The 22,037-nt window shown below is 39.0% G+C and overlaps 1 protein-coding gene across 6 annotated transcripts in view; it reads left to right on the forward strand.

Moving 5' to 3' along the window:
- The window catches only part of LOC5578232 (chondroitin sulfate N-acetylgalactosaminyltransferase 1), a 183,534-nt gene that overhangs the window by 26,470 nt on the left and 135,027 nt on the right, over positions 1 to 22,037 (forward strand). For all 6 annotated transcript variants that reach the window (XM_021840970.1, XM_021840973.1, XM_021840971.1 and 3 more), the window contains one exon: positions 5,217 to 5,331. The gene's annotated coding sequence lies outside the window, so the exon portion shown is untranslated. The remainder of the gene's footprint in view (positions 1 to 5,216; positions 5,332 to 22,037) is intronic.

Consider the following 22,037-nt stretch of genomic DNA (forward strand, 5'->3'; position numbering starts at 1 on the left):
TTCAGCACTGAAAACGGTTCTAAAAAGTGCTACTTTTCAGCTGAAAAGTGGCACTTTTCAGTTCTGTTTTCGAAGTTGCCAAAATAATATCTGAGTGCGTCCATACACCATTCGTTGAATTTAGGGACGTTCCGATACTTCCGATATATCGGAATATCGATATTTTGCTTTCGATATTCGATATTTTGGTGTCGATATTTCCTATTCAATATATCGGTGATATCGATATTTTTTCCGATATATCGTGAACTAATATATGGAAAACAATTGTAAGGTTTTAAAATTAGCACTTACAAAGGCGATAAACATTCGTAGGTGGTACAGCCCTAGACCGCTGCATAAGGGGAAGAAAAGGGTAATTGACCGCATACCTATTAACCCTTAAGCCGTTGCGCGATTTGTCACCGTCAGAACCACCACGCTGATGCTGTGTACGATAAGCGAGGTTTTTAACCATTGTTGTACAAAATCCAACAGCGCGACGACTGAAGTGTTAACACCCTGCAGAAAACTGTTACGCAAAATCTGCGTACATACAAATTGTTTGACGATCTGACATTCTCTGAAAGGGTGGACGAGAGTTACAAAGACCTCTACATGATATAAGTGAAAAACATTTGTAGAGGTTTTAAAATTTTATTTATTTCTTGTTTAAATGCAAGAAATAAATTAGATTTCGAGAAAAACCCAAAGCTATTTCTGTATTGTACTAGACTGTATGTTAACAGAAGATGTTTATGTAATTGTCGGTCAAAACAGCAACAATCTTTAGTGTTCAAATATTTTTTATCGAGTTGTAGGAAACTAAACGGTAGGTCACTAAATGATATAGGAATTTTGCTCCATTGAAATATATCATATGATATTCCGATATATCGATATTTTGAATCAATATATCGGTGGTATCGATACTTTAATTCGATAATCGTATCGAATCAAATATCGATACTTCGCAATATCGGAACGTCCCTAGTTGAATTACTCTGGACTTCTCAAACACTTATGGTGGTAAGCTCCATCGAAGTTAATACGCGATTGGCGTATTAACTTCGAGGGAGCTTACCACCATTAATCAACTAGCTTCAGATTCTACATCCGTCGTAAGATCAAAATCCGATTCAGGTGAGAGATTCTGAGCTGGAATCGGATCTTCTAGCAGACATAGGGGAGGCAATTTACTTTCTGAAAAGTGATTTTCATTCTATCTTTCGTGTAAACAGAATTAGGTGAACAAAAATATAGTACCTAGGCAAATTTGTGACGGTCATTCCAGCCTATACGTGATTCCCATATCACAGCCTACGTGATTGAAAAACAGTAAGCTGTTACTTCCCACGGATTTTCATGTGGATTCTATTGAAATGTGTTATTTTTTCTAGAAATAATCCAACTTCAACGGAAATTTCAAAAAATGTTGCATGCAACTCGTTGCAAAACTCGATTTTTTCAGCACTCGTCGTAATTATCCAACTCGACAAGCCTCGTTGGATAAATGTACGACTCGTGCTGAAAAAATCATTATTTTGCAACTTGTTGCGTAAATAACTATTTTTTGCGATATGAAATTTGCGAATGAACCATAAGAGAATACTGGTATAGTGTCATGAAACTTTACAGTGTAAAATGAATACTTTGAAATCTTTGTCTTTCAATTTCTGTACTAATTTTTCGCCAAAAGTGGAGTAGCAATAATCTCTTGTGAGGAATCATATTATACTAACAATGCGATGATTCAAAATATTTTGTCTCCCGTAAATACTGAAAATATTATAAAGTTTATTAAACTGTAAACAGAGCCGAATTTGAGCCACTTAACCCTAATTCTCACCACCGTTGATGCCGATATCGCACTTGAATATTGGCCGCTTGTATGTGAAAGCGTCCGGAAAGTGCTGAATCCTTCTTTTGGGCTATAAAAAGCAAAAACGAAAAGTTTACTTCATTAAATCGGTCCCCATCATCCACGCCAATAAATGGCGGGCAAGAGGATATAGGTGTCAACGGAAACTGCTAATGGTGTCGTTTATCTTTCGGTTCGCTCCAGGATTGACCTTTGCCTTGGCACTGCGCCAGTAGATATGGGTTGTATGTTGTCTAGTTATTATATCGAAACTTTCATAATATTAAGCGAATCGAAAAGATTGCCAACTTTTTCACTTTCGACTTTATCCTCCGCTTAGCTTAGCTTAGCTTAGCTTAGACTGACTACACATATCAATGGTTGCTATTCCGTGATTGACCGAAGTCAGTGAAAATGCACAAAGAATCAACTAGAAGTTTGGCTGGGATTGGCCAGAATCTTCTTCAGTGTGCATAATTCAGTGCCTCTATTTATACAGGGTCAATAACGGCGCCGGCCACGTCCTTGCAGTCAGGTGGGATTGGGGGAAGGAATGTTAGTGTGTAACCTTTGCTATTTAGAGACCGTGTTTGCCTCTGCATCTCCACAAAGGTCACTGGGAGGGATGTTTGTTAATGGGGAGGATCGTTGGGTCACAGGATTCACTTTGATAAGCGATTAGACCATGATAAACAATGATTTGTGAGATATATACATGCTTATATGTAAATATAATATTTTCATTTGATATGAACAATTTCTATGTAGAGGAAAATTATGCAGACACTTGAGGTGACGAACCATTCAAAGTTTGTTGAACAAATAAATCATGAATCAGAGTTTGTGTCGACACTTACAGTGACGAACCATCCATAGTTTGTTGAAAAATCATATTTACATCCCACCATTGTAACGATTGAATGTGCAAGTCATACATATTTTATAGATTAAAAAAAGTAGCATGAAACGAGCTCACCAATTGATCCGTTATCCTTGACTGAGCAGCCACAATCCACTTTCAGCTTCACTAGTTTGCTCGGCTATAAAAAAGCACTCAGGAAAAAAAAATAGGCGCGCGCGACCCGAAAAGGAAAAAAAAAACTGCTCGGGCTTTCTTGACGCACTGCTTAGGAGCAAGCGTCAAGGTCGAAGGGTCAAACAGAACTCTCACTTTCGACTTTATCCTCCGAAGCAAAAAGGACGGGGGAAACCAGCCCAGAGCGGACACTGAAATCAAAATCGAATAACATAAAACAGATTAAATCTAATCGTTCACATGTCCTTTTTCGGTGGAATGAATGCTCCTTTGAAAAGAAGTTAAAAGCGAATGACATTCATCGAATGACTCCCTGCCCATTCGACGAAGTTCAATACAAAAAACTGTTCCACTCTGCCCACAGTAGAATGTATTGGAAGTTTTTCTTCTTTTTTGTAACACCCCAGTGTGTAGTCCAAGGGCAACGAAACGCAATATACCCACGCATAAGGACATGCCGTGATCCGACGAAGGCCCTTGCGCGAAGCAATGCGAAATATTTTTATTGGGTTTCCATTTTTCGCCTTACTGCCACTCGCATCTCTCCTTCTCCTGGAAGGGAAAATTATTTTCTTATGTGTGATGGAACATTTTCTTATGATTTTTATCTTCTTTTCTTTGTGAGTTTTCCCTATTGTTGTATATCACATGAGCGAGTTTTTCACAGTTATAGACAAAGTCACCTATTGACTGACGATTAACATCTTTTCTTCTGTAATTTCGTGCCAACTGGGCCTCAGCTTTCTTCTCAGCTTCTATTCAATAAGCACTTAGTTACTAACTGAGAGCTTTCTTTGTCAAGTCACCCTTTTTGAGGCGGCTTCGAAGATACTCTAGATGCCCTGGGGAGTCCAGAAAATTTCCAACCCTAAAAAGATCCTCGACTAGAACTCTCAGCATGGTCTTGTTGTATTACTGCTTTCCCCGATCAGAAAGAATGACAAAATTAAAATACAATCAACTATTGATATTTATATTGTGTATTTCTTTCATCAGTGCACTGCAAAGTGTGCAGTCCAGTCATCAAATGGTCGGCGTTAAGTCAGAGTGGACCAAGTGACATTTTTCATATTTTGAGAAAAGTGGGTTTAAAGTCTAACGCTCTGTAATTTTAGAACTCGTTTAAATTTTGGTTCAATATTTCTACACATCTTTGTGTTACCTTCAAGCAATATAATGTGATGCGATAATCATGAAAAATCATAATCCAAACCACTCATAGAACGATTTTTTGATGGACTATGTGTACTTGGTCCACTCTGACTGAACTAAAGACCACCGTTCAGTGAGTTGGTTCACTCTGACTGAACAATTTCTAGGAAAATAACAATCATTCAATGCTTGCATGGTCAAACTGGGTGCATATTTCTAAGAAAAACAGATTATCAAGACCCTTCGACATCAGTATCGTAAATTCTTCAATGATCCATATCGTCAATACCGATATCAGTGGCATTACGATAGCTTGAAAATTAAGGTTTTGCAGGGTCAGAGTATTGAAGGCCAGATATATTCAAATATGCGTTCAGTCAGAGTGGACCAATCGAAAATCTTGAGTACCAACCAAAATATACTGGTCCAATAAGCGGGTTCCAGCACATTCCATACATACACCATAGAACTACCATAAACTTCTATCGGACTCTGAAATTCACTCAAAAATGCTATAATCAATTAGTTTATTGCTTTTTAACACTTGGTCCACTCTGTCTGCACAGAAATTGTTGCAATTTCTGACCGCCCATCCAAATATGGTAAATGGTAAAAAAACAAAATCAAATGCATCGAATTAAGTTATAATTATAAATTTCTATTGATGGATAAGTAGAAGAATCATTCGATGTCGAGAAATCTGACAAATCTCTTGAAATGTTTTTCATTTCCTCGCAGTCCTCAGCGAGCTGATTATTTTCGATGATATGGTAATAAGCACTTGGTCCACTCTGACTGCACACTTTTATAGATTTTTATTGATCATCCAAAGTAAATTTGTCACATATCTCTCGCAGTTTACAGCCATCTTAAAATCTGATCAAAGTGATACGGAGGTAAGGTAATTTCGCATCTAATGAGAGAATAATCCAATTTTCCCAAGTTTTGTACTTGGTCCCCTCTGACTTAACGCCGACCAAATGAAAGCTTAGATGCTCTTAGACTCTCTAGGTGATAAAAAGGGAAAACAATATGATCGAGGATCTTCTTTCAAAGACAGCGTGGTTTTTGGGACAAAGTTAAGTTGGGTTACAGAATAAACACAGATTACTGTACATAGCTAACTGACATGTCGTCATATTTAATAATGATAATGGCAACAATTACTTTTTATGCTTCCTTCAACAGATTTACCCAGGGCCGATGGAATTGTGAAGAAAAGTGGTGAGCATTAGCGACGACAATTCACAGACGACAGTGTATAATGGAATAACTGAAGGACGAAAAACCTGTCGGCAAAAAGGTAAGAAATGTGTATCTCGCTTATTACGATGTACCCCTCCTTGAATTGTGCAGATATGTATTTCAGGAGCAAACACATTAAAGCTTATCATATTCTGTGCAGAGGCTGTGATTCGAAAGCTTCGGCAAAGATTATGTCTGAGTTTTGAGGATGGAGTTTGAGGAACGGATATTGGTCTTGATAAACAGGTGCAAAACAGCCTGCGGTCCCGGAAAAGTTCAACCGAAAGAACCGAAACAAGAGTGTTTTTGTTTGTGTGGAAAACTTTCACTGACGAGCATAAGATTTTTCTGGTGAAGTATGAGAACGTGGGTTAACATAACAATCATCACACTGACTGGAGTTGAAATAAAATACGAATCGAACTTTCAATGCGTTCGAAAAGATTAGATTGTGTCTGTGATTTTTTTTTTCCATGGAAAGGGAAAAACTTTTCTGGACCGATTTTTCCCATGGTGGCTTCAGAGCTCCATTGATTTCCGACGAACTTGAGACAAACCGCAACTGATGCCTACCATGCAGTACCTGCTAGAAAAAGATTTTATTCTATTGATGAACAATCAATTAACTATTGAACAACAACTTCAAATGTTTAAACTGGTTTTGAAATATTTAGATCGTTTGGCAACATTTTTTGTTCAAGCGCTTTCCATATGTTCAAAATGTTTTCAAATGAATCCATTACCGTTTCAAAAATATCATGGCACGTCTATTTTTTGAGAAATCGACTGTTGAAAATGCAAAATTTGACTATATCAGTAAACTTGCGTGCAAGTTTGCTAGCTTGTATGGTAATTTATTCGCTTACTTTGCCACATAATTCAAACTTCATATGTACAACTATTATTACCAATAAAGTTCATAATACTTGCGATGCTCAAAAGTTATTTTTGATGGTTTCGAAAAGTACTGTATTTTGCCATATAAGAGAAATGAAGTATTTTGTATACAGACTGCAAGCATGTAGAAAAATGGATTTAATCTAAATTTAATCGTGCAATTTAAACCAAATTATATCTGAAATGAAAATTCAAATCATATTTCGCATGTTTAGTGGATTAAATCACAAAAAGTTTGATAAATCATATCTAAAATTTCATGTGAACATCAATGAAAACAATGTTTCCTACAGCTTTGGCGACCTGTAGCTAAAAATTGGGACGTGCCGAAACATTTCTGAGAACGGCATCAGATACAGCAACCACAAATCTACTAGAGACACATAATTTTATCCTTGAGACACGCAAAAATGTCATTTTTGTTCCGCTGTGTTATTTTACGTGTAATTGTTTGTTATATATCGAAGCAAAAATGTACGTCATAGAATGCTTTTGGACTTTAGTTTTCGATTATGGATAGCAGTGTATGGAAAAAAATGAAATTGTCGACGTAGAAAGCATCGATACAAAATGGAAGAAAATAATGCAAAGTGTAAAATTTGATAAAACCAAATAATAACGGATACTTTTTACTTTTCTTAAGCGTATTTCAAGTATTTAGGCTTCCTCGTGAAGCCAACTCGTGTATGTGAGCCAGATCGTGAAGGCTGGAGAATGGGTTGATTGATTTATACAACTCTTTCACTATTGTATTTATTCAGGATTCTTACGTGTTTGTACACACTTAGATCAAATCACCGACTTCGGTAATCTCATTACCGAAATCTCAACAGCTGAACGGTCGGTAATCGATTCGGTAAACGAATAGATTACTGACCTTTCGGTAATTTGCGTTTCGCACCTCAGCTGTCAAAACTACCGAGCTTTCGGTGAACGTTTACCGTAGATCTGTAAATACGGTGCATGGGTTTGTTCCTCCGGATAACCAAATTGCTATTAGGAAAAATAACAAGGTAAACATATAACTCACGTTTTCACGTTTATTTTTTTAATCTTCTAATGATATAATCATGATCTAGCAACATAAATCTATCCATGAAATAATTCAACGGTGACTCGTGCTGGGCTGCGGGAGCATTGCGGAGAAGTAGCGGTCATTGTAATCCTGCCACAAAGAATAACGTTAGTTCATATAAACATCACTTTCAAGCTATCTTTTCTCACCTCTATCGTATTTCCGTCTTTGGTTAATCCTTATAACACATTTTTTTCGGTATAACATGGGCTTGCCAACATTTTCACCATGACGACGAAAAAACATTATTAGTTTGACACTTTTGCCACATTACTGATTTCGGTGATCTATGGGTCAGTTTACCGAAACTTCAGTTAAACATTTTACAGTTTCCGGTAATACTGGTGATTCACAGACGGTTCAGTGATTTTTTTTGACAGCTCAACCATAGATCACCGGAGTTCTGTAATTTCACTCCTGACACACTGTCAACACACTGTCAAAAATTCATTCGATTACCGAAACTTCGGTATTTCTGTGAATTACAGATCTGTTTCGGTAAATTTATTTACCGACCGCTCACACTCTGTTTGAGTGTGTATGATTGAAAAGACCGGGAAACCCACAGGTAAAATAGTAGATGAGCGGAAAATCTCAAAACAAAATTGGCTCCTTAATGCCTTAATCAGTTCATTGCTAAAGGCTTTGGTGGCATGTACAATGTACCATTGAAAACATTTGAACATGCTTAACGGTATAATCATGCCTAATTAATATATATAAGATTAGTGTTTTAAAGGGTTACATCTCATTCAAAACATAACCCAGAAATTACAAATAACTAATATAACAACTTTGAATCAAATTTTGCTGGTCTATTTCTTTTAATAATTACGGTCGCTGAATACCTATTTAACCTTCCAGTCGTCGCGTGGTTTTCCAGCGCCAAAACCACCGCGCTGCTGATGTGAACGAAAAGCGAGGTTTTTTCAGCGTCGTTGTACAAAATACAACAGCGCGACGACTGAAATGTTAAATATCTCAGATTTCCATTGCTTTTATAGACTAATAAAATCAAAAGGGCGTAACTTTAACACGAGCCCTACATTTTTATTTAAATATTGCCCAGGCATGCAGCTTAGCTATAGAGAACGACTGTTTAACACAGATTTGATCGAGATTTTTTCTGATAATAACGGTCAGGGGAGCTCCGTGAAGGAAATTTTAAAGTGTATAAGTTTGCCTTTAAATGTTTGGAAACCCATTATTGGGGCATAAGTTCGAATCAGCGGGGAAAAAGTGCATGCCATGTTTTATCTCATGGAAAAACTTTCAAATTGCCTACAATCTTTATATTATCTTTGAATATTATTTTAGAAATTTGAGTAAATATTTTAGGCAAGTTTGTTCAGAAAAATTGAAGCCAATATTTTGAAGGTTCACTGTGTGGCGTTGATTTTTTTTTTTCAGTTGTTATAGATTTTCAGAATATCTTGATTATTACACCTAGGTCAAACTTTCGGGATAAAAATACACACCTGTGTAAAAACATGATGAAATTCAATTTGGTGTTGATTTCTTCTTCATTTTCTCAAATTTTACGACACCTACTTGCCCCGAACGTTTAGGGTTGCCAGGTCCTTTTCCACTGCATTCCAAGCGTATTCGTGGTCTTCCATGAAGTCGCCAACGTTTACAAGTTGATAAGCTGATTAAGTGCCCTATTCACAGCCGCAACGCGTCTTTTGACACCACGGGAAACGTCAGTGTCACACGTCACAAGTTCCAGATAAACACACTTTTCAACAACTTCAATCATATCCCCTTCAAACACTACCTTAGCTTCTACATCACTAGGCATACCTCTATCTCTACCTACAACCATGTACTTCGTTTTGGTAGAATTAATGGTCAGGCCTATCCTCGCTGTCCCTCTTCAGAGGCAAGAAGGCCTCCGTCACTGACCTGCGATCAATTCCAATAAGGTCAATACCGTCTGTAAGGCCAAGAGGTACGTGCAACCATGTTATGCCAGTGCCTTTTCTCTGTACGACATTTACTGGTGGGGAGCTGGTGGAGAACGTGCCTCTGGAGCCGGCCTTCTGATACCTGCACGACATAGCCTCTAATAGCACCCTCGGGTCCAATGTACAGTACAGAACAGTAAATTTGAAGTGCGTCCCCTGCTTCAATCCGTCTAATATTACAAATGAGGTTGATACCTCGTCTGCATTTCGAACACGTAATTTCGAACATTCCAGCGTAGCATGTATCAGCCTAATTAGTTTCGTCGGAGAACCAAGTTCATGCATTATCTGACACAGCTCATTTTTTCACTGAATCGTACGCTGCCTTGAAATCAGATGGTGAGTATGCAAGTTGTATTCCCGGAATTTATCTATGATCATTCGCAAGGTAAACATCTGATCTGTTGTCGAGCAGCCCTCACGAAAACCAAGTTGCTATTCGCCGATGAAGGATTGCTCTAGCGGTCTCAGTCTGTTCATCTGGATCCGCGACAGTATTTACAGGATACGCGGCAGTACGCCGAATTCAGCAGAGTAATCCCTCTGTGATTTTCGCACTCCAGTATGTGCCCTTTCTTGTAGATTGAGCGTATTAGGCCATCCAACCAGCCGGTGGGCATTTTTTCGTCTTGCCATACCTTCAGAAGTACTCGGTAGATCGACTGGTAAAGCTGCTCAACTTCGTGCTTGAGAAGCTTAACCGGGATTTCGTGCTTCCCAGCAGCCTTACGGTTTTTCGTCTCGCAGTCTTTTTAACCTCTCCTACGGTCCATGGGTGGCACGGTAAATGGCTGGGCATGGCGTACCATTGGTACCTCACGTACCTGCAGGAATAAAATAAACCCTTTTGTGCGGTCCTTAGCCTCTTGCCCAGCAACTCCTATTCCTACCTCCTCGTGGTACTGGCCGGGGTACGAGTAACCTTGGGGAAGATCGGGTAACCAACCCCGGTCTTTGTTCTAGCAACACACATGTTATAATAGTGTATTATCCACTGATATATGACCAAAATTAGTCATATATAAGTTGATAATACACTATTATAACATGTGTGTTGCTCGGGTGGTCGTATGCTGACAGGGAAAGGGGGGGGGGATTGCTTTTGCTTTTGCTTCTGCAAACCTGGAGCGTCTGTACTCCATGTTAGGAGCGGCTCACAAAAGCGTCTGTTCCCCATGTCAGGGGCGACTGATCATTGTCCGAGTGCCAGAGCAGGACTCTAAGCTAAACTGCGCACTATGGTTCTCCGAACATTTAGGAGCAATAGTGCTCCGGAAATCTAGGGGGTTGGTGTCAGGCCCTGCAAGCCAACCGTAAAAACACATCAGAACAGGAACGTCAACGAGAGAATACGAACCGAAACAATCGGAAAAGACCACAGCGACGGAAATGAACTAGCGATTGGAAACTCGGTACGTGGAACTGCAAATCTCCCAACTTCATCGGACGTACTCGCATACTCTCCGAAGTACTGTAGACTCGCGGTTTCGGTATCGTAGCGCTGCAGGAGGTGTGCTGGACAGGATCAATGCACATTGGTCCAGGAATCAGTTTTACGCGGAAAGATGCATTTTGAGCTTTAGAATGAAACATTAGACAAAAACGGTCTTATACAAAGTTGTTTGTATTAGTTAAGCCCTTTGTTTGGTGTTATCGAAAAATAGGGTGGACCACATTTTCATAGAAATTGTGTAACTCACTTTCTTATTTGTAGAAATTATATTATACATGCTTCAGCAAAGTTATAGACCATTCAATTTCAAGCAACTTTGCCAAAAAAAGCTTTTTTATATCTCTTAAATTGACCGATTTAGAGCTATTTTCCTACGGTGACATAGGGTGGTCCGAACAAAACTGGTTTTCTGGCTCTAGAGTCTTCAATTCAAATTTCTCATCAAAGTAGTCTATGAAACACTTTTAGAACTTTGAAAAATCGTAATTTGGTGAGTGAAGAAACTAGCTATCTCCTTCCGTTTAGGAGTTATTGTTGTTTTTCTCTCAAAAACATGCCTACTTTGATTGTGAATTTCTCTGATTGGGGCAAACATAAACAATATCTATTGACGGCATTCAAAAGACAAAATAAAATTGTATATTATATCAAAAAATTACAGATGTGTTATTTTTATAACTCTAATAAAATGCCTTGAAGAACAAAGGATTTTAAACAGAACAACTTTAATAACTTTTGAATTAAAATAGATATCATCAATATTTTTGCATGAAAATTTGCGTTTTGTTAAGTTCTTAAAGTCGTTCATAGACCGCTTTGACAAGAAATCTGAAATAAGAAAGATAGGGCTCTAAAACTATTTTGAAGATTTTCATGGTTTGTATTTCTTTATTATTTTGCATTTTGAGCATGAAAATGAAATTTTAGACAAAAATGATCTTCTACAAAATTATTTCTAAAAATGTAAGCTTTCATACTGTGTCATTTAAAACTAGGGTGGTCCACAATATCACACATATCATATAATCAACTTTTTTATTTGCAAAAATACTGGTATATGCTCTTAGGCAAAGCGGTAGAACTTGAAATTTTGATCAACTTTGCCAAAAAAAGTTTTTGTGTAGCTCAAAATTTGACCAATCTAGAGCATTTTTTCCTAATCATCGCAGGGTGGTCCAACAAAAATAATTTTTTTACCTCTAGTTTTTTTAATATTATTTTCTCGTCAAAATCGTCTATGAACGACTTTTAGAACTTAACAAAACGCAAATAGATTGTCAATATCTATTTTAGTTCAAAAGTTATTAAAGTTTTTGTGATAAAAAATGTTTGACTTTCAAGACGTTTTATTAGAGTTACAAAAATAACACATCTGCAATTTTTTGATATAATATACAATTTTATTTTGGTTTTTGAACGCCGTCAAAAGATATTTTTTCTGTTTGCCCCAATCAGAGAAATTCACAATCAAAATAGGCATGTTTTTGAGAGAAAAACAACAATAACTCATAAACGGAAGGAGATAGCGAGTTTCCTCACTCACCAAATTACGATTTTTCAAAGTTCTAAAAGTGTTTCATAGACTACTTTGATGAGAAACTTGAATTGAAAACTCTAGAGCCAGAAAACCAGTTTTGTTCGGACCACCCTATGTCACCGTAGGAAATAAGCTCTAAATCGGTCAATTTAAGAGATACAAAAAAACTTTTTTTGGCAAAGTTGCTTGAAATTGAATGGTTTACAACTTTGCTGAAGTATGTATAATATAATTTCTTCAAATAAGAAAGTTAGTTTAATCATTTCTATGAAAATGTGGTCCACCCTAATTTTCAATAAAACCAAACAAAGGGCTCAACTAATACAAACAACTTTGTAGATGACCGTTTTTGTCTGCGTAAAACTGATTGTTGTGTCCGCGTAAAACTGATTCCTGGACCATAGTGCAATGGTGCAAACGTTCAGAGGTAAACATACCATCTACCAGAGCTGCGGCATCACACGCGAGCTGGGAACAGGCGCGTGATCGGGTGGTGGCCGATCAATGAACGAATGTGCAAGTAAAGAATCAAAGGCCGATTCTTTAACTTCAGCATAATCAACGTGCATAGCCCACACTCCGGAAGCGCTGATGATGACAAGGACGCATTTTACGCGCAGCTCGAACGCGAGTACGACCGCTGCCCAAGCCACGACGTCAAGATCATCATAGGAGATTTGAACGATCAGGTTGGCCAGGAGGAGGAGTTCAGACAGACGATTGGAAAGTTCAGCGCCCACCAGCTGATAAACGAGAACGGCCTACGACTGACAGACACCTATTTCCAGCACAGCCTCCCGTATTGGTACACCTGGAGATCACCTCAGCAGACAGAATCGCAAATCGACCACGATGAACGGCACTTCTCCGACATAACCGAAGTCAGAACCTATCATGGCGCTAACATTGACTCCGACCACTACCTGGTGATGGTGAAACTGCGCCCAAAACTATTCGTCAACAACGATGTACGCTTATGGACGCCCGCCTCGGTACAATCTAGTGCGACTGAAACAACCGGATGTCGCCAATGCGTATGCGCAGCATCTTGAGGCAGCGTTGCCGGATGATGGCGAGCTCGATAGGGCCCCTCTTGAGAACTGCTTGAGGACAGTCAAATCAGCCATTAACGGCGCGGATACGTGGAACGGAGATCAAGAAACGATTAGTTCGACGAGGAGTGCCAGTAGGTTTTGGAGGAGAATAATACAGCGCGGGCTGCAATGCTGGTACGCGGCAAAACGTGGAACGATACAGACTGAAGCGAAAACAGCAAACCCGCTTTTTCCAGGACAAACAGCGCCACCCGGAAGAGGTGGAATGCCAAGAGATGGAGTTGCTGTACCGTTATCAAGAAACGCGGAAGTTCTATCAGAAGCTCAACACATCCCACACAGGCTTCGTGCCACGAGCTGAAATGTGCCGGGATAAGGATGGGAGCATCTTGACGGACGGACGCGAGGTGATTGAAAGGTGGAATCAGCTCCCACGATAGGGGAAGTTAAGTATGCCATTCAACAGTTCAAAAACAACAAGGCCGCTGCAAGAATGGTATCGGAACCGAACTCATCAAGATGGGCCCGGACAGGTTGGGCGCTTGTCTACATCAGCTGATAGTCAGAATCTGGGAAACGGAACAGCTACCGGAGGAGTGCCCAGACAACCAGAAATCGCATAACAGTGAACAAGTAAAGTCGTTTATTCATACAAATTTCATCACTCCCGCACTACATGTTGGATGAAATCGTTTGATCGATGAGTTTCCTCGCATAAAACGCGTTTTTATAAGTTATTTCGTTTCGTCCCGTATACTCGTACAATGTAAGTCGGATCAATCCGTAGCAGCTGTCAAATCAACTTTGTTATCATAAATTAAGTCGCATAAGAGTACGGATTAGCTCGCAATAAATTCAACCCACTCGCAGTGCATGATGTGTTTCATCATATAAAATATGCACGCATATCGCCTCCACTTTTGTACGCATAAGGCCTTTTCGCAACATCTTATACGTGAAACTTTGCCCATATAAGCATCGCATAACGCAAAAAGTGTTTTCGTTATACGTTTATTCTGGTTGTCTGGGTGGAATCAAGGCGTTATATGCCCTATCTACAAAAAGGGCGACAAACTGGAGTGTGAAAACTATCGTGCAATCACTATCCTAAAAAATGCTATCCCAGATTCTCTTTCGTCGTCTATCACCTATAGCAAACGAGTTCGTGGGAAGTTATCAAGCAGGTTTCATCGACGGCCGCTCGACAACGGACCAGATCTTCTCCGTGCGGCAAATCCTCCAGAAATTCCGTGAATAGCAGATCTTTACGCACCATTTGTTCATCGATTTCAAGGCAGCATACGACAGTATTGATCGTGTAGAGCTATGGAAGATCATGGACGAGAATAGCTTTCCCGGGAAGCTCACAAGATTGATTAGAGCAACGATGGACGGTGTGGAAAACTGCGTGAAGATCTTGGGCGTACACTCCAGTTCGTTCGAGTCTCGGCGGGGACTACGACAGGGTGATGGACATCACTGGGAGAAAATTTGAAATGGTGGCAGACCGGTATAGTTCTCTACGGGCATGAGACGTGGACGATGCTCGAGGAGGACTTGCAAGCTCTTGAGGTTTCCGAACGCCAAATGTTAAGGACGATCTACGGCGGCGTGCAGGAGAACGGCGTGTGGCGGTGAAGAATAAACCTCGAGCTGGCTTAACTCTACGGCGAAGCCAGTATCTTGAAGGTGGCTAAAGCTGGAATGATACGCTGGGCAGGGCATGTTGCAAGAATACCCGACAACAGCCTTGAAAAGATTATGTTAACTGAGAATCCGGTCGGAACAAGAAGGCGTGGGGCGCAGCGAGCTAGGTGGATTGACCAGGTGCACCATGACCTGGAGAGCGTGGAACGAGGATGGAGAGAAGCGGACATGAACCGAGTGAATTGGCGAAATATTGTTGGCGATGTTTTGTCAAGCAATTGATGTAAAACCAAATAAATAAATAATAAATGTGTTGGCCCTGAAAAACTTGATTTTATGCAAATCGTACTCAATTTTGTGTAACTTCTTCTAAACGTGCAAGTGTTAAGGTGATTCCAACCCAGCAAAATACACGAAACATAAAGCACTCAGTAGTAACACTATAACTAGCAAAATAGCCAAGAAAAAAAAACTTGTACAAAGATGATCACTGAAGTGGATGAAGAATAGCAACATTGCAACGGAGAAAGCGAGCGTCACATCAACTAAGGAAGTGAAAACTTTGTCGATATTTTCCGCATTTTTATGCAAAGTTGATTTCCCGTCTCCTCTTTTTTTTCGCGCACACACTTTTGCATGACGCTTAACGTCGTAGCACTTTCACTTATGTGTAGGATGTACTGTATACATAGAAACGCTTTCCAGAGCCCCAAGAAGCAGAAGAATAGGCCAAAGAAGCTGTTCCATCACTCCATCGAGAAACGGGCGAGTGCTGGGCTCTAGTTGCTTCAAACTTCAACAAGGTGAGACACTATCCAAGTGAAGTGAATATGGAAAGGTTCTAGGATCCAGCTGGTTATTTGCGCCGGGATAAATGATGGCACGGAGAGAAGCTTTTGATGTTTTTTTTTTTTAAGAATTAATGAATAATTGAAAAGCGAGCGGAAATGTTGCATGTTCGTTGAATGTATTAATGAGTCATCTTGGCGGACGAGCGAGTGTATCCATTATAGTGTACTTCCGAATGGAAAAGTTTTTATTTTTCGTCTCGCAGTTATTTTTTCGGTCTTACTTATTTATGAACAGCTCGCTTCCTGCTCTGTCCTGATTTGAGTACAGTGAAATGGGAAACAAAATCTGCTTAAGTTGCACTGTTTCAATATGTATGAGGATGGTCTGTGAATGTAGGATCGAGAAAACCTACAGAAAAATGATGCCTCGCTGTTTTCAAATGTTTGTAGGTGTACTTCGATAAGGATTATGTTGGCGATAAACACTTGTGCTTCGGTCGATAAGATGCATCATGATACTCTTTTGGAGTTTTGTGTGAGACATTGAGATTCTTGAATTCATATCTGGGAAGGTGGTTTGAAGCAAATGTTTCCATGTTACATTGACAGAAAACATTACTTTTGCTATTCCCAAGACTTCAACATTACCTATTTAGATCTTTTTTGTTAAACTCTTGAGAGATAACTTTAATAAACATTTAGTTTTGACGTGATATGTAAAAAAATGTATTGTTTTTCCAGCTTTATGTTGTTTTAGAATCAATTGGCAATCTTTAATGGTTTTGGTAAAACACGACAGTATCCTTTCTTTGTGATATGGAAGTACTTCAATTCTAGATCAACCAGGTACACGGTATTGATAAATAAAATTATAATAACAGAATCTATTGTCAAATTTTCTTTTACAAAACAGAAATGATAAAAAAAAAGCCACGAATAACACGTATTGTATTCAGAAACTCAACCGAGCTTCCGTCAACGACACAGAAGTACAATGGAAACCCTTTCCATGATTCATTACCGATAGGCTTTTCCATTTGATTGATCCCTAAAAATATAAAAGAAAAGTTTCGAACTGAATCATTCGTTTCAAGCAAATCACGTTTCCCTTGCAAAATCACTTTGGTTTCCGGAGACATGTCGCACTCCATTCCATCATTACCGTACGCGTCTATGGGGGGAATCTTTTTCATGGAAATCCTTCTTTGTTGTAAGTTTATTAAAAACTGCTGACTCCACACTGAACCGATGAACCCGAATGTGCAACCGAAACTCCACGAGAAGCTGCCTTGTACAGAAATGGGAAATGGCATAGAACCATATCCGTCCGTAGTCTATGGAGTAGAAAATGAATGAGTGGATCGTAAAACAGAAAAAGGACGAACCGGAAGGACCGACTTTTTTTCGGATCCGTCCCTGCTTCTGTCCTGGACGTTGTCGTTGTCGTCACCATTGACTGAGCTTTATGCTCTTCATGGGGTGGCGCTCATGATGATTATGATGATGATGACGATGAGGACGACGATTGTCGATGGTTGTAAATGCGAGGAGAATGTTGTTATTACTCGGATGAATCTCGGATCTGCTAACCCGACCAGATGGGAGAAACATGATTGTAACAGAATGTGTTATTCTGCTATGAGTTTTTTTTTCTATCGCCAGTTTTCATAAAACATGTACCGTTAGTAGTTAAAATAACAAAAACTCTAACAAAATTTCTACCAAATTAAACAAGAATATGGAACATCCTTTTACAGTCCTGGTATAAAACATGTACCGTTGATTATCATTCATAAACGCATTAGTGCGCATCGTACATCCGTGCTGTGCGTACACGTATTTTCTCTGCTCTTGGAAGTTTTTCTTTAAAACAATACTTTTCAGTGCTAAAATTAAAAACGGTACTGTTCAATGCCTCTAAAACAGTACATTTCAGTACTATTTTTTCTACAGGGGATAGGCAAAATGATTGAGATAGGCAAAATTTTGGCTAAATTCAAATGCTTATAACTGTATGAAAAATTGATGAAATTCGATGCATCCGGAAGCAGTCGACGGCAAACTTGGTCTAGTTTCAAGAACTTGCTTGGACATGAATATTCGCCACCGGCCACCGATTATATTCTGGATTTTCCGAGGTCATGTCCAAATGGCATTTTTTCTGTCGCTTGTATTTTTTGCGGTGTGAAGTTGTATAGATGTTTACAATTTTCCTAGAAACTAGAACTAATAGGAAGTTGAATGCCACGGAACGCAATAAGATTCGTTGAAAAACTTCAGAAATATGACCATTTCCGTAAAACTGGTTCCGGAAAATATGGTCAGCCATGTTAGTATTACCAATCATGTAAATATTATTCGGAGCTATATGCAAGCGACATAAATCTTCAAAATGATGTTTCCAGCAGCAATTTCAGAACCATTAGATGCACTGAACACTCTATAGTAGGTTCCAGGTGCCCTGGGGGAAGTGACCAATTAGGAACATATCTGGAACCATATCAATATGGGCATGTTGGAAATTGCCAACCGTATTCGGGGGTTCCGTAATACCGTTTTGATTCATATTACGGACAGCTTCAAATTCCGGACACTCTACTTTGTATGGGAAACATTTCACGCGAAATGTTTCAGTTTTTGCTGTTCAAAAGTTCTCAATTTCAAGGCTCGTTTTAGTAAACTTTTTCCATAAATATCTTTGAAAATTTATAATGCCCAACTAGATGTCTCTTTGGTGGTTTAACGATTTCGATTGATGATTTGACTGTTCCATTAATGATTATCATGAGCTGTCCGGAATTCGATTCAAAGTGTCCGAAATATGAGGCAAAAGTGAGGAAGCGTCCGGAACAAGAATCATGAAAAGGCCACAAATTATGATTTATTTAAAATGATTGAAGTTGCGGAAGCGTATTCTTCACCCACCGTTCGAAAGTGAAGGGCTTCCGACGCTCGATAGCGTTAAGGAATCATACAGAATGATTTATTTTGTATGCTCTATGCTGGGTTATATTGCACTGAGTCCTTAAGTGTCCGTAATATGAATCAAAACGGTAATAATCCCGGAAATGAAACAACCGGAGACTGAAGTTTGGTTCCAATCCGGATAATTATTATTTTCCTGTGGAAAATTATTGATTTTTAACAAATTCATCTTTGTGTTCATTATATAGTGTGACGTTTGCTTAATATAAGGTTCAATATGTCTGTCATTTTTGTTATTTGTTACCTAAAGTTGTCTTAGTTCACTTACGTTTAGTCCCGATTTTATGTCGAGTCCAGTCTTTTCAGTATTTGAACCAGTCTAATGTTGAGTTGGAGAACCAGTTCCAATACAGATTCTTTCGTAGTCTGTTCGCTAGCCGTACTATCAATCGTCGTAACAATCGTACTGTAATATTTAAGTTAACTTTAAATAATTGCATGATTTTAAATTAATCTAACTTTTACCACAATAGTTCATAAGTTTTATCAATCACTTCAGGTGTGCATGATTGCCTTTCGGCGAGTAGACTCCTATTAAATAGCACTAGTATTTAGTATAACAATTTATTTTAAATCTGCATGAATACTACCTTTGAATGATGGTAAAAAATATAATTTGATAATTCAATAAATTCACTGGAAATGATTAGTATTTGCACCTTTGAATTCACTATGGCCTGCACAATGGATGGCTCAAAACAATATCAAACTGTCATTACAAAGCGTTTCTATCGACGGGGACACAATCCGTCTATAGAGATCAACATTAGAGAGGCGCGCTGGCGTAAATTCGCCAAAAGGGCATCAAACTTCAATATTTTCAAAGATGACGCTTCTGGAAGCATTTTCAGAACCATCGGCTGCCATGGCCATTCTACAGTTGGTTCTAGATGCCCCGAAAAATGTGGGCAATTCAAAACATGTCTCTCTAAATTGGTACATTCACTCGGATCCAATGGGAAGTGATCACTTCCCAATTGAAATTCACCCCTTTCCGGAGACAACCCTTTCGTCCAAAATGGAAACTCAACGAAGCAAACTGGGAAGGATATGAACAAACCATCACATTTCTAATAGATCCCAAACGCGAATATCAGCTTGAAGAACTATCCAACATCATAGTTGATGCTGCAACGAAGCAAATCCCGAAGACGAGCAGTAGACCCGGAAGAAAAGCTTCACACTGGTGGTGCGATGGAGTGAAAACTGCAGTGAAAGCCCGTAGAAAGCTCTGAGGGCGGTGAAACGTATTCTCAGGGACCACCCCAATAATGATGCAATTCATGCCGAGTACAGACGGCTTCGAAACGAGTGTAGAAAGACAATCAGAGAAGCAAAACAGAGGTCTTGGGAGAAATTCCTTGATGGTTTCGATTGTGTTTCAACGAGTGAAATGTGGAGGCGAATCAATGCACTATCTGGTCGAAGAAAATTGAGAGGGATTGCTTTTTGCCAAGATGATATCATATCTCGTAACACAACGTTCGTTGCTAACAACATTGGAAAATACTTCGCCAAGATTCCATCACTTGTTGAGTATGACGATAGTTTCCTAAAATTCCAAGAAGATAAGAACTGCACGCTATCAAAAATTATCGTTCCGAACGATGAGGAAAATAACGACTTCAACCAGCCTTTCACTCTGGAAGAACTTCTTTTCTCTTTGGATGTCAGCAACGGAAAATCGGCTGGGCCAGACGGGATAAGTTATCCGTTACTAAAACGTCTGCCATTACGAGGTAAGATTGCGTTATTAGAAATGTTTAATGCTATCTGGAAAGCCGGAAGTTTTCCCCCGGACTGGCGTCACAGTCTCGTTGTTCCGATCCCAAAAAACAGGCGACGTCAACTAACCCCCAAGACTTTAGACCGATTGCATTAACTAGCTGCATCTCAAAAGTTTTGGAACGCATGGTTAATCGCCGACTAACAACAGTTCTCCAAGAAAAACAACTCCTAGACTTTCGACAGCACGGATTCCTCAAAGGACGTGGCACGGGATTCTACTTGGCATCGTTCGGACAGGTATTACATGACGCTCTCTCCAACGGACTACATGTTGATATAGCTGCATTAGACGGGTGCACGGCGTTAGGCATAAGGACGATAGGCGTAAATACGATAGGCATAAAGGACGTTTGGCATAATAGATGTTTGGCATAATGGAAGATAGGCATAATTCCCCAAATAAAAAAGAATTAAATTGTTTGTGTGACAAGTGAGCTGACTTTTTTTGGTGATTGTGGAGGGCTTCAAAGAACAAAAGTGTGTCGTTTGAAATACGATTGCTTTGCTGTCGTCCCATAGCTGTGAATCATTGGAGGCCAATTTCTAGGACAAAACTTGAATAAATGATTAGCATGAAAATGCTGGCAATTGCCTTCATTAGCTTTGTGGTAACTTCGGTGACCATAGAGTAAAGCCATTCTGAAGGTATTTTAGTTCGGTTTCAAGTCGATCCAGGATCCTAGGCCATGAAGTATAAACGTAAACGCACAAATTGGAATGCAAAATGGCCACTTTGACATAGCAAACATTTGGTTGATAATGGTGGAAGTACTCCTAGAATACTAAGCTAAGAGCTTGGGTTGGGGCGTAATGCCAAGAACATGAACGACGCTGTAACTGCTGCTCATCTTTTGTGTTTGGTTGTACACATTGGCAAATTTTTCATCAGAGATTATCCCTTCTTTAAATTGAAGGCTGTTCTTGATAGTTATACTGTCGAGAAAATTGTTGGAGTTAGTGCTGCTAATGTTTCAATCAGAACATTTTTCTTCTTTTACAATTAAACTGTTCTTTCAAGGCATACTTATTCAAAAATGTATGTCACTATTGCTCTTAATACTTCCATCATACATTTTCCCTTATTTGAATCATAGGGTATTCTTTATACTTATACGGTCAATCTAATGACTGTAAGATATGGACCTTCTTTCAATGATATGCTGTTTTGTGGATTCTTGCTGTTCTAATAGTTATTGGAATTGCAAGTGCAAATATTTCCATTTAGCACGCCATGCTAAATGCTGAATTATGTATTATACCTATCATACCATGAATTTTTGATGGTGACTCTAGATTGTTGTCTTCAAGTTGACCATTTACATTATAAGTACTAATAATTACATAGAAGATTTCCCTTCTTTAGAATTAATGCAATTATGTAAAAAAATATAACAAAAATATAAAACTTAACATCTCTAGAAATAAATAACACTTGCTTGCTAGCACCTCCATCAACGTAATGGAATTCGTAAATGGACCCGAACAATTTTCGATATGAGAAGAGTTTTGAATGATACACACGGCAAATTATTTTATGCCAAACGTCCATTATGCCTAACGTATTTTATG

This window comes from Aedes aegypti, chromosome 2 (assembly GCF_002204515.2).
Source record: "Aedes aegypti strain LVP_AGWG chromosome 2, AaegL5.0 Primary Assembly, whole genome shotgun sequence".
In the NCBI taxonomy this organism is placed as follows: domain Eukaryota; kingdom Metazoa; phylum Arthropoda; class Insecta; order Diptera; family Culicidae; genus Aedes; species Aedes aegypti.